The 12,760-nt window shown below is 42.9% G+C and overlaps 1 non-coding gene across 2 annotated transcripts in view; it reads right to left on the reverse strand.

Annotated features, from left to right (window-relative positions):
• Positions 1–892: 892 nt before the first annotated feature.
• Positions 893–12,760, reverse strand: part of LOC106613663 (uncharacterized) — a 71,055-nt gene continuing 59,187 nt past the window's right edge. For both annotated transcript variants that reach the window (XR_001330536.2, XR_006756908.1), the window contains exon 3: positions 893–2,782. This is a non-coding gene — a transcript (uncharacterized protein). The remainder of the gene's footprint in view (positions 2,783–12,760) is intronic.

Consider the following 12,760-nt stretch of genomic DNA (forward strand, 5'->3'; position numbering starts at 1 on the left):
TTCCACTAGATGTCAACAGTCTTTACAAAGTGGTTTGAGTCTTCTCCGGTAGAAACTGACCGAAAGAGAGGCTTGGAAAGTTGGTCATAGGGGGAGTGCCATTACTACTATGACGTGGGCGCCCATGGGTAGCCTTTTGTTCCGAAACATTTAGTAAGACAATGCAATCGTCCGCCTTGAATATTATTGAAGCTCTGATTGAAAAAGGCCCTAAAGATTTATGTTATACAACGTTTGACATGTTTGAACGAACGTAAATATATATTTTTTGCACATTCGTGACGACAAGTCCCGCGCGCTTCAGTACATTATGAGTAGCCTTCGGAACGCGCTAACAAGAAGGAGCTATTGGGACATAAATTATTAACTTTTTCGAACAAAGCTACATTTGTTGTGGACCTGGGATGCCTGGAAGTGCCTTCTGATGAAGATAATCAAAGGTAAGGGAATATTTACAATACTATATTTGATTTTAGATGGTTCCAAGATGGCGCTAACATGTATCGCCTAGCCTATTTTTCTGAGCATAGCACCTCGTTTATTGCAAAGTGTGATTTCCCAGTAAAGTTATTTTTAAATCTGGCAATGCGGTTGCATTCACGAGATGTTAATCTATAATTCTTTGAATGACAATATTACATTTGAACAATGTTTTCGAATAGTAATTTTGTAAATTGTACCGCTGATTCACCGGAAGCATTTGAGGGAAAATATTTTCTGAACGTCACGCGCCGATGTAAAATACTGTTTTTATATATAAATATGAACTTTATCGAACAAAAAATGCATGTATTGTGTAACATGATGTCCTAGGAGTGTCATCTGATGAAGATTGTCAAAGGTTAGTGCTGCATTTAGCTGTGTTTTGGGTATTTGTGATGCATCTAGTTGCTTTGAAAATGGCAGTGTGATTTTTTTTGGCAGGGTACTCTCCTAACATAATCTAATGTTTTGCTTTTGCTGTAAAGCCTTTTTGAAATCGGACAACGTGGTTCGATTCAGGAGAGGTGTATCTATAAAATGGTGTAGAATAGTCATATGTTTGAGAAATTGACGCGATTCCACTGGCTGTTGACTAGGGTGGTTCCCAGACAGGTTAAAAGCTTCCTCTTTTTTGATGAAATAGGGAACAAAAGTGGGTCAGTGTGTACAGTCACTATGGTGTCTGCGTCTCACTTGAAAAAAACCTTGTGTGTGATTGGGTCAAGTATCTGTAGGTGTAGCCTATCAGCAGTCTCATCATCCCTCACCTCTACCCTCTCCCTCTTTTCTCTCCATTAGGCTCTCAGTGGGATGTCCTAGTGGGTGCCAGTGTGTCTTGCCTCCTGCCCACTCAGCCTGCCAGAGAGTCCAGAATTGGCAAACAAAAGCTCCCTCAGATTGTCACCGGGACGTGAAGTGAATGGGCACTGATTATTAACACTGACCTAGTCTCAAACCGGAGGGTGATAAAAAGGGAGTCACTAAAAGTCTAAGCCGTTGGGGAATTGTTTTATGATGGTCATACCATGGATCATTTAGATATATGATATTGCATTTTAGGACCTTTAGATATAAAAAAATATATATACTTTTTGGGGGGATAAAATATTGAATTTGGCCTTTACTACTATAGCCCATAGAAACGCATCAAATAACATTCATATATGGCAAAAAAGACAGTAAAAAAACTATATAATAAGGTTTTGAAGTGTCTGTCCTATATGTAGGAGATATATGAAAACTCAGGAAATATTTTTTTTGTTGTTGACACATTTAACCCCTTATTGTTATTGGCACAAAACTACCTCCATACTTCCATTCATTTGTATGAGTTACCTTCAGATGAGTCCTGTGACACTTGTGGGGGTCGTAGAGTAAAACATATTAGTTTCTAGGCACTACAGACTTCTTCGTGAGAAGACCGATTTTCAGGATGTCTTATGGTCTGACAAACACCGCTGTAGTTCGGCCACCTTCCACTGCAGATGCGGAAGGCCAACATAGACAGATGCAGTGGATCGAGACGCAGCACATGCAAAAAACATATCTCTATGTTACTTAGATTGACGCTTAAAGGATTAATGGTCCACATTGGTTATTAGCTACCCACTTGACATTAGTGGAGTGAGTGAGACGCCTTGTACTATCTGTATTGCAAACCAGCCCAGCATGGGGCTGGAGTGGGAGCGGCGTTTACAGTAGCAGTGGCACAGTACCAAAGTGGTTCTGGTTCCAAAACGTTTGTTGCCAAACTAAAGCCTTTTTGGAGTTTTGTTGTGACCCAGAAAGTTGTATAGCAAATATCTTATTTCTCTCCAGAACCAAGTCTTGAAGCAAGACTTACAATGAGTTCACCACACCCCACCAGTTGGTCTAGGTCCACCATTTTGGAAAACACCTTAAGAGGTATCAACTAAGTCATCGGGTATGGGCGTATTACAGTTTCCATGGTAGATACACCGGCCCGTCACAGTGGTAATAGAGCTGGAACACGCCCCCATATCCGTGCTCCCTCCACCAGGTGCACAGTTGGCGGTTCCAGCCACAAGCCAGTGAATGGAACAACCCTGGGTGTTCCATGCTGATCATGGTGAAAAAGTCCAGGTCGCCCCTGAAGTGGTACTGGTCAGCCAGCAGGGACACGTTTCTGGGCTCCAGGAGCTAGTTGTAGAGGGCCGAGGTCCGCATGGCCCCCAGGTCCAGCAGCATCACGCCACTGTTGAAGCCCGGCAAGCCGTCCGGAGTAAGCTCACCCACATGGGACTGAGGGTTCTCTTTACGGTACTGCCAGAAGGTGTGTCTGAAGGGGACACAAAGGAAAGTTTAGAGAAATAACCATTGGTTGTTCAGTAAAGCAGGATGTTTAGAACAAGGTAGATAAAGCAATGTAGAGGTAGATCGAGAGGTAGTGTAGAGAATATGTATTTTCCTTGTGTGGGAGACCGAGAGATGGCACTGATGGCAAATTGGGAGCAAAAAGTTTGGCACAATTGCACCTGCACTTTAAGTCAATTAAAATATTAAAACTTATGGACCTCCGTCTCCACAAAGATATATGGTTTTGAGGGAGTAAAGTCTTGTTGACTGTTCCCCTTGTCCCCTGTGCTGGCTCTGGATTATTACCTCTGGAATCCATCTACTTTTGATTTACATCGCTATTTGATTACCCTCACTGATTCTCCCTCTGCCCAATGAAAATCGATCCCACCTCCCCCTCCTTGTTTGCTGGCTAGCTATAACTACTAGGTCCTCTCCCCTCTCTCGGATGGGGCCCAGCCATCAATCTGTAAGTCTCCGCTCTCGCTTTGCTTTTGATCTGCTGGCAAGGGCTTTGTTTAAGTTTTGTTCTGTGGGTTCCTGCCGGTGCTGGCTAGTCTCGAGTTGACAGGCTCTGGCTTGGTGCTTATGCCGACCGTGGTGGTTGGCTAGGGCCTAGGCTAGCTAGCGTGTTAAAAAAACAAATGTTAGCTGGCTGGATAGCTTGCCGGGTTAGGATAACTAGAGAACATTCTTTGATAACTGGTTAGATGGCATTAAATAAAAGTTTAAATAAAATGATGTGGACTATATACACAACAATATGTGGACACCCCTTCAAATTAGTGGATTCGGCTATTTGAGCCAAACCCGTGGCTGACAGGTGAATAAAAGTGAGCACAAAGCCATGCAATCTCCATAAACAAACATTGGCAGTAGAATGGCCTTATTGAAGATCTCAGTGACTTTCATCGGATGCCACCTTTCCAACAAGTCAGTTTGTCAAATTTCTGCCCTGGTCAACTGTAAATTATGTTATTGTGAAGTGGAAACATCTTAAGCACGTAGCGCGTAAAAATTGCATGTCCTCGGTTGCAAAAATCACTACAGAGTTCCAAACTTCCTCTGGAAGCAATGTCAGCACAATAACTGTTTGTCGAGAGCTTAAAGAAATGGGTTTCCATGGCCGAGCAGCCGCAAATTGGACTAAAATCACCATGCGCAAGGCCTAACAATTGCTGGAGGGGTGTAAAGCTCGCCGCCATTGGACTCTGCAGACCTCATCCTCACATACAACACCCGTTCTGCCAGTCACATTCTGTTAAAGGTCCCCAAAGCACACACATCCCTGTGTCGCTCGTCTTTTCAATTCGCTGTAACAAGCTGCAACAATCACTCAAACTGGACAGTTTTATCTCAATCTCTTCATTCAAAGACTCATTCATGGACACTAACAGTTGTGGCTGCTTCGCGTGATGTATTGTATCTACCTTCTTGCCCTTTGCGATGTGGTCTGTGCCCAATAATGTTTGTGCTATGTTTTGTGCTGCTACCATGCTGTGTTGTCATGTGTTGCTGCCTTAGGTCACTCTTTATGTAGTGTTGTCTCTCGTCGTGAATTGTGTATGGTCCTATATTTTTTATTTTTAATCCCAGCCCCCGTCCCTGCAGGAGGCCTTTGCCCTTTGTGGTAGGCCGTCATTGTAAATAAGAATTTGTCCTTAACTGACTTGCCTAGTTAAATAAAGGTTAAATAGAAATAAAATAAAAACTAGTTCTCTGGAGGGATGAATCATGCTTCACCATCTGACCATCCAATGGCCGAATCTGGGTTTGGCGGATACCAGGAGAACGCTACCTGCCCCAATGCTTAGTGCCAACTGTAGGTGGAGGACAAATAATGGTCTGGGGCTGTTTTTCATGGTTCAGGCTAGACCCCTTAGTTCCAGTGAAAGGAAATCTTAACGCTACAGCATACAATGACATTCTATACGATTCTGTGCTTCCAACTTTGTGGCAACAGTTTGGGGAAGGCCCTTTCCTGTTTCAGCATGGCAATGCCACCCAGCTGGACTCACCTGTTCCCGCTTTCTCCCATTGTGGTACTTACAAACAAAGACGTGACTGGCTTAGCTGTTCTGGGGAACTACGCTAAGCTTCAATGTAAAATTATGTGACCAGTGAAATGAAGCCTACTTTTGATGCGTATAATAATGCAAATCAATATGTTACAAATAGTTACATCCCCCCCCCTTAAAAGCCCAGTGCAGTCAACATTCTGTTGTTCCTGTGTTTTGTATCATATTGTACAACAGCTGATGAAACAAAAAAAGAAAGTTTTTACTGTTTTAAAGTGTTTTTTCAAGATAATTGCTTGGTGAAAATACAATCTACACAGGACCTTCTACTTATGGCACCATACTGTATGGCTGCCGTCTTGTGAGCTTTGTCATTTTGTGATTCTTTTGGTGTTTATCTTTAGTTTTTTGGCAGTAAAATGTATCCGCTATAATTTCTTATGATCAACAATAATTTTTGAACATCAGATCGTCAGTTACAAACCTCAATTTCGGCTTCAACTTTAACTCATCTACCTTGGGCTACCCAAGAGAAAATGCTGCTGAAAAAGAGGCATTAGAGGGGGAGTCTTGGCGAGAGTAAGGCAAAGGGAAAACCTGCCACCACTTCCCTCCATTCTATTGGCTTGATAATAAAGATGGATGACCTATTGTGGATTTGCCAGCAACGGTAATCTCATAACTTCAACATTCTCTGTTTTTCCGAAACATGGCTTTTGGACAAGATACCCCCTATGGCTATCCAACTCGATGGCTTCTCCATTCACCTTGCGGACAGGAAATTGGATTCAGGAAAATCGAGAGGGGGAGGGGTAGGCCTCTTTATTAACAGCAAATGGTGCACTGACTGTAGCGCAGTGGAAGTCTCAACCCATTGTTCACCCGTTTTGGAATACCCGATAGTCAAATGCGACCCTTATACCTTCCCGAGAGAGTTTTCAGCCGTTATTGTGACTGCTGTATATATTCCACCTAAGGACAAGAAAAACAACAAGCTGGCACTTAACGAACTGTACGAGGCTATGAACAAGCAGGAAACCATGCACCCGGAGGATGCTTCCCTTGTTGCCAGTGATTTTAATTCCGCGTCAAGACATGTAATGTCCAACTTCCGTCAACACGTCTCCTTTGCCACTAGGGGCGATAAAGTCCTAGACCATTGTTACTATACCCACAAGCAAGCATAGAAGGCTTCAGCAAATCAGATCATGTCTTTATAGCTATGCTACAGGACTGCTTTGCTAGTGATCACTGGAATATGTTCCGCTACTCCGCTGATAGCGTCGATGAGCTAACCACCTCTTTCACTGACTTCATTAGGAAATGCATCGGCGACATTGGCCCAAAGTGAAGGTTTGCTGCATCCCCAATCAAAAGCCCTGGATTAACAGAGTTTTTGGCGCTAAACTAGAAGGACAGGGCTACTGCACACAAGGCTATGGCTACGAACATGTACAAGAAGTCACAGGGGTGTGTCCTTGGTCCCCTTCTTTACACCCTCTTCACCCACGACTGTGTGGCCATGCATGACTCCAACACCATCATCAAGTTTGCTGATGACAACGGTGGAAGGCCTGATCACCGGCGATGATGAGACAGCCAACAAGAAGGTGGTCAGTGACCTGGCAGTGTGGTGCCAGGACACAAACCTCTCCCTCAACATCAGTAAAACAAGGGAGCTGATCGTGGACTACAGGAAACGGAGGGGGCGAGCACACCCCCATCCACATCACACCGCTATAGAGGGTGGTGCGGACAGCACAGCACATCACTGGGGCCAAACTCCCTGCCATCCAGGACCTCTACACAGGCGGTGTGAAAGGATGTCCGGAAAATTGTTAAAGAATCCAGCCACCCAAGACAGACAGTTCTCTCTGCTTCCTCACGGCAAGCGCTACTGGCGCAACAAGTCTGACACCAACAGGCTCCTCAACAACTTCTACCCCCAAGCCATAAGACTGCTAAATAGCTAACGAATTGGCTACACAGACTATCTGCATTGACCCTTCCATTTTATTTATATTTTTGCACTGACTACAGATCTTGGTTTGAGCGGTGCACAATTGGCCCAGCGTCGTCCGAGTTAGGGGAGGGTTTGGCCGGCCGGGATGTCCTTGTTTCATCACGCTCTAGCGACTCCTGTGGTGGGCCGGGAGCATGCACGCTGACATGGTCGCCAGTTGGACGGTGTTTCCTCCGACACATTGGTGCGTCTGGCTTCCGGGTTAAGCGAGCAGCGTGTCAAGAAGCAGTGCGGCTTGGCAGGGTCGTGTTTCGGAGGACGCATGGCTCTCGACCTTCGCCTCTCCCGAGTCTGTACGGGAGTTGCAGCCAGGGGACAAGACTAACTATCAATTGGATATCATGAAATTGGGGATAAAAACAACTAGTTTTAAGTTTTCCCCTTCCCACCCAGACAGTCCTATCAACATTTTTGCTTGAGAAATAGTTTTTTGCTAAAAAAGCCAAATTTGGTCAATTTTAATTGAAAACTATTACAGTAAGTTAGTTAAATTTTAACCCAGACATGATTTAATATTGAGACACAAAAATGGCTGCATTGGGACATTAAGGACATTTTAACTAAATAAATACTTTGTCATGACGATTTGTTCCAGATAGGTATACCATCTACTGGCTGATTTTGCGATCTGGAGTGCAGGTAATTGTTTTAACCTGTTAGGGCTAGGGGGCAGTATTGACACGGCCGGATAAAAAACGTACCCGATTTAATCTGGTTACTACTCCTGCCCAGAAACTAGAATATGCATATAATTATTAGCTTTGGATAGAAAACACTCCAACGTTTCTAAAACTGTTTGAATGGTGTCTGTGAGTATAACAGAACTCATTTGGCAGGCCAAAACCTGAGAAGATTCCATGCAGGAAGTGCCCTGTCTGACAATTTCTTGCCCTTCTTGATTATCTCTATCCATTACAGAGGATCTCTGCTGTTACGTGACACTTCCTACGGCTCCCATGGGCTCTCAGAAGGCGGCAAAAAGCTGAATCGTGGCTTTGCAGGCTGAAAAAAAGTAGCGCGTTTGGGTAGTGGCTGGTTACAGTACTGTGAGACTCAGGCGCGTGCCCGAGTCGACCTCATGCTTTGTTTTCTTTCGTCTGTTTGCTTAAACGCAGATTCCCGGTCGGAATATTATCGCTTTTTTACGAGAAAAATTGCATAAAAATGGATTTTAAACAGGGGTTGACATGCTTCGAAGTACGGTAATGGAATATTTAGAAATGTTTTGTCACGAAATGCGCCATGCTCGTGACCCTTATTTACAATTCGGATAGTGTCTTGAACGCACTAACAAAACGCCGCTATTTGGATATAACGATGGATTATTTTGGACCAAACCAACATTTGTTATTGAAGTAGCAGTCCTGGGAGTGCATTCTGACGAAGAACACCAAAGGTAATCAAACTTTTGTAATAGTAAATCGGAGTTTGGTCAGGGCTAAACTTGGTGGGTGTCTAAATAGCTAGCCGTGATGGCTGGGCTATGTACTCAGAATATTGCAAAATGTGCTTTCCCCGAAAAGCTATTTTAAAATCGGACACCTCGATTGCACAAAGGAGTTCTGTATCTATAATTCTTAAAATAATTGTTATGTTTTTTGTGAACGTTTATCGTGAGTAATTTAGTAAATTCACCGGAGGTTTGCGGGGGGTATGCTAGTTCTGAACGTCACATGCTAATGTAAAAAGCTGGTTTTTGATATAAATATGAACTTGATTGAACAAAACATGCATGTATTGTATAACATAATGTCCTAGGTGTGTCATCTGATGAAGATCAAAGGTTAGTGCTGCATTTAGCTGTCTTCTGGGTTTTTGTGACATTATATGCTAGCTTGAAAAATGGGTGTCTGATTATTTCTGGCTTGGTACTCTGCTGACATAATCTAATGTTTTGCTTTCGCTGTAAAGCCTTTTTGAAATCGGACAGTGTGGTTAGATAAAGGAGAGTCTTGTCTTTAAAATGCTGTGAAATAGTCATATATGTTTGAAAAATAGAATTTTTGTATTTTTGAGGAATTTGTAATTCGCGCCACGCCTATCATTGGATATTGGCGCAGGTGTTCCGCTAGCGGAACGTCTAGATGTAAGAGGTTAACTCAGTGTCTACAGTCAGAAAACAATGGCCTCCCAGTAGAGAAGCTCTGCCAAACTCTCCTTGACTGCTGTGGAGAGGCTCAGGCACTGTCAAGGAAGACTTATCCACATCCCTCCAATTCAGAGAAACTCCCTCCTCTACTTTGGAGCTGAAAGCTGTCCAGGTAAACAACCAGGTGATCGCAACCACATCTCAAAGTCCTCCTGGAATTAACTTCTGCTCTTTGAAGCCCCGGGAGGCACCTGCAATGTTACACCTCCTGCTTTTTATCTGTGTAACCTCCACTCAGGACTTTAGCTTGAAAAGCCACAAGAACAAGAAAACTTATAAGAAACAGGGAGAACTGAAAGTCTAACCAATTGTTTTGTCTCCACTACCTGATTTGGTGAACTGAGAGTTTCTGAGTTACTGTACTGCATCTCCATTCCATGGGTTGTCTTTAAAGTGCACCAGGTTAACTTGTGAGCTCTACCATGAAATAGTAATCCCAGTAATACAATGACTGAAACCTTTTAAATCAAAGGATCAAAGTTTTGATGCTTAAGAGGAAGAGGACGATGAATTTGCAGGGCCACCACCTTTGCCTGGCGAAAGTTAAAATACATAATGACCTTGTCAACAATCTTTGCCGCACAAAGCGGCCTTCACTATGAGATGAGGATCTAAAAGCGGAATACGAAAGGTGAACCATCACAATTACCAGCCAAATCACATGAACAAAATCTTTCAGCTCAGAGTTTTCTACTGGCGTCAAATGTCAACCTCCCAATGCAGTCTTTGTCCCTTTTTAAAATGCTTCTTGGAATCATTTATCTTATTGACATCATGTGTCAACAAAACAAGGGAAAGCATAGGTGTTTTGGTGAAAATGTTCTGGCCTGGTGGTTTTCACATCTTATTTATGAGAAGGCACTTGTTGTGCCTCAATCCAGATCTTGGAAACCATCCTTCTTTCCTAAGTCAAGTTAGGCAGAGTGCTACTTACACTCAGCCACATATTTGGGCCCTCTGCAATCGACTAGGGCAACATTGACACAGCCTTTCACATGGCTGTTTGAGACCAGGCTTTACGTTGAATAGGAAGCCATCTTATAAACGGCACTAAGACTGCAGTGGAGGAAAACCCTGGCCTATACCAACTGCTGAGCTAGGGTCAAGGTGAGGAGTGAGCTACGAAGGGGGAAGTACACTCCCCTACATATGTATTCGGACAGTGATGCTAACATTTTAAATTTGGATCTCTACTCCAGCAATTTGGATTTGAGATCAAATGTTTTATGAGGCGACAGTAAAGAATGTAAACTTTTAATTTTAAGATATTTTCATACACCTGTTTGACCGTTTAGAAATGAAAGCAATTTACATGTCTAGTCCCCCCCATTTGAAGATGTTATAAGTATTTGGACAAATTTCACTCAGTGTATTAAAGTAGTCCAAAATGCTGTATTTGGTCTCATTCCTTGCACACAATGACTACATCAAGCTTGTGACTCCACAAACTTGTTGGATGCATTTACAGCTTGTTTTGGTTGTGTTTCGGATAATGTTTTGTCCAATAGGAAGTGAATGGTGAATAATGCATTGTGTCATTTTGGAGTCACTTTTATTGTAAGTAAGAATCATGTTTGAACACTTTGACAAGAATGTGGACACTACCATGATTATGGATAATAATAAATGAATCGTGAATGATGATGAGCGAGGAAGATTGAGGGACAAAGATCACACCCCCCAAAAATGCTCATCTCCTCCACTCTTTGTAATGTTGAGAGGTAGCATGCGTTGTTGAAGCCTCACATCATTATTCATGAGTTTGCTTAAATCATGGAATTATCAGGGTTGACTTTAAGTGTTCAAAAACATCTTATCTACTCAGAAAGAAAATTACTCCAGTCATCATTAGTCATTGCGTGCTAGGAATGTGGGACCAAATACTAAACTTGACTACTTTTGTACACTATAAGTGGTATTTGTCCAAATACTTGACATCTTCGAAATGGGGGGACTAGATCTATATTTCTAAACGGTAAATCAGGTATGTATACAACATCTAACAAAAGGTGACAAAAAAAGGAGACATTTGATAAAAAATGGTTTTGCGTCAGTGTCCAAATACATACGTAGGGGAGAGTACAGCGTGGGGTTAGGGTTGGATAAAATTCTATCTTGGTGGCTGACTGAAAATGTCCACAAGGTAACATGCATAAACACACACCCACAAGTATGCAGTACACGCACTTCTGTCCACTTAAGTAATTCCAATCCTCTGATGAGGGAAATTGCAATGTGAAAATGACTCATTTTAAAGTCCTCATGTCCAAGGACGTTAACATCACAGTGACATACAGTACCAGTCAAAAGTTTGCACACACCTACTCAAAAGGTTTTTCTTTATTTTTACTATTTTCTACATTGTAGAATACATATGGAATCATGTAGTAAGCAAAGAAAGTGTTAAACAAATCAAAATATGTTTTATATTTGATATTCTTCAAATTAGCCACCCTTGCCGTGAAAGCTTTACACACTCTTGGCATTCTCCCATCCAGCTTCATTAGGTAGTCACCTGGAATGCATTTCAATTAACTGGTGTGTCTTGTTAAAAGTTAATTTGTGGAATTTCTTTCCTTTTTAATGCGTTTGAGCCAATCAGTTGTGTTGTGACAAGGTAGGGGAGGTATACAGAAGATAGCCCTATTTGGTAGAAGAACAAGTCCATATCATAGCAAGAACAGCTCAAATAAGCAAAGAGAAACAACAGTCCATCCATCGTTAATTTCTTAAAGTAAGTTCAGTCAATCCGGAAAATGTCAAGAACTGAAAGTCGCAAAAATCATCAAGCGCTATGATGAAACTGGTTTTCATGAGGACCGCCACAGGAAAGAAAGACCCAGAGTCACCTCTGCTGCAGAGGATAAGTTCATTAGAGTTACCAGCCCAAATAAATGCTTCACAGAGTTCAAGTACCAGACACATCAACAGTTCAGAGGACACTGCATGAAATCAGGCCTTCATGGTCAAATTGCTGCAACGAAACCACTAAAGGACACCAATAATAAGAAAAGACTTGCTTGGGCCAAGAAACACAAGCAATGGACATTAGACCGGTGAAAATCTGTCCTTTGGTCTGATGAGTCCAAATTTGAGATTTTTGGTTCCAACCGCTGTGTCTTTGTGAGACGCAGAGTAGGTGAACGGATGATTTTCGCATGTGTGGTTCCCACCTTGAAGCATGGAGGAGGTGGTGTGATGTGGGGGTGCTTTGCTGGTGGGCCTTGTCAGTGTGTCGGGGGGCTAGGGTCAGTCTGTTACATCTGGAGTATTTCTCTTGTCTTATCCGGTGTGAATTTAAATATGCTCTCTCTAATTCTCTCTTTCCCTCTTTCTTTCTCTCTCTCGGAGGACCTGAGCCCTAGGACCATGCCTCAGGACTACCTGGCATGATGACTCCTTGCTGTCCCCAGTCCACCTGGCCGTGCTGCTGCTCCAGTTTCAACTGTTCTGCCTGCGGCTATGGAACCCTGACCTGTTCACCGGACGTGCTTGTTGCACCCTCGACAACTACTATGATAATTATTATTTGACCATGCTGGTTATTTATGAACATTTTAACATCTTGACCATGTTCTGTTATAATATCCACCCGGCACAGCCAGAAGAGGACTGGCCACCCCTCATAGCCTGGTTCCTCTCTAGGTTTCTTCCTAGGTTTTTGGCCTTTCTAGGGAGTTTTTCCTAGGGAGTTTTTCCTAGCCACCGTGCTTCTTTCACATGCATTGCTTGCTGTTTGGGGTTTTAGGCTGGGTTTCTGTACAGCACTTT

The sequence above is a fragment of the Salmo salar genome, chromosome ssa10, assembly GCF_905237065.1.
Source record: "Salmo salar chromosome ssa10, Ssal_v3.1, whole genome shotgun sequence".
NCBI lineage: Eukaryota > Metazoa > Chordata > Actinopteri > Salmoniformes > Salmonidae > Salmo > Salmo salar.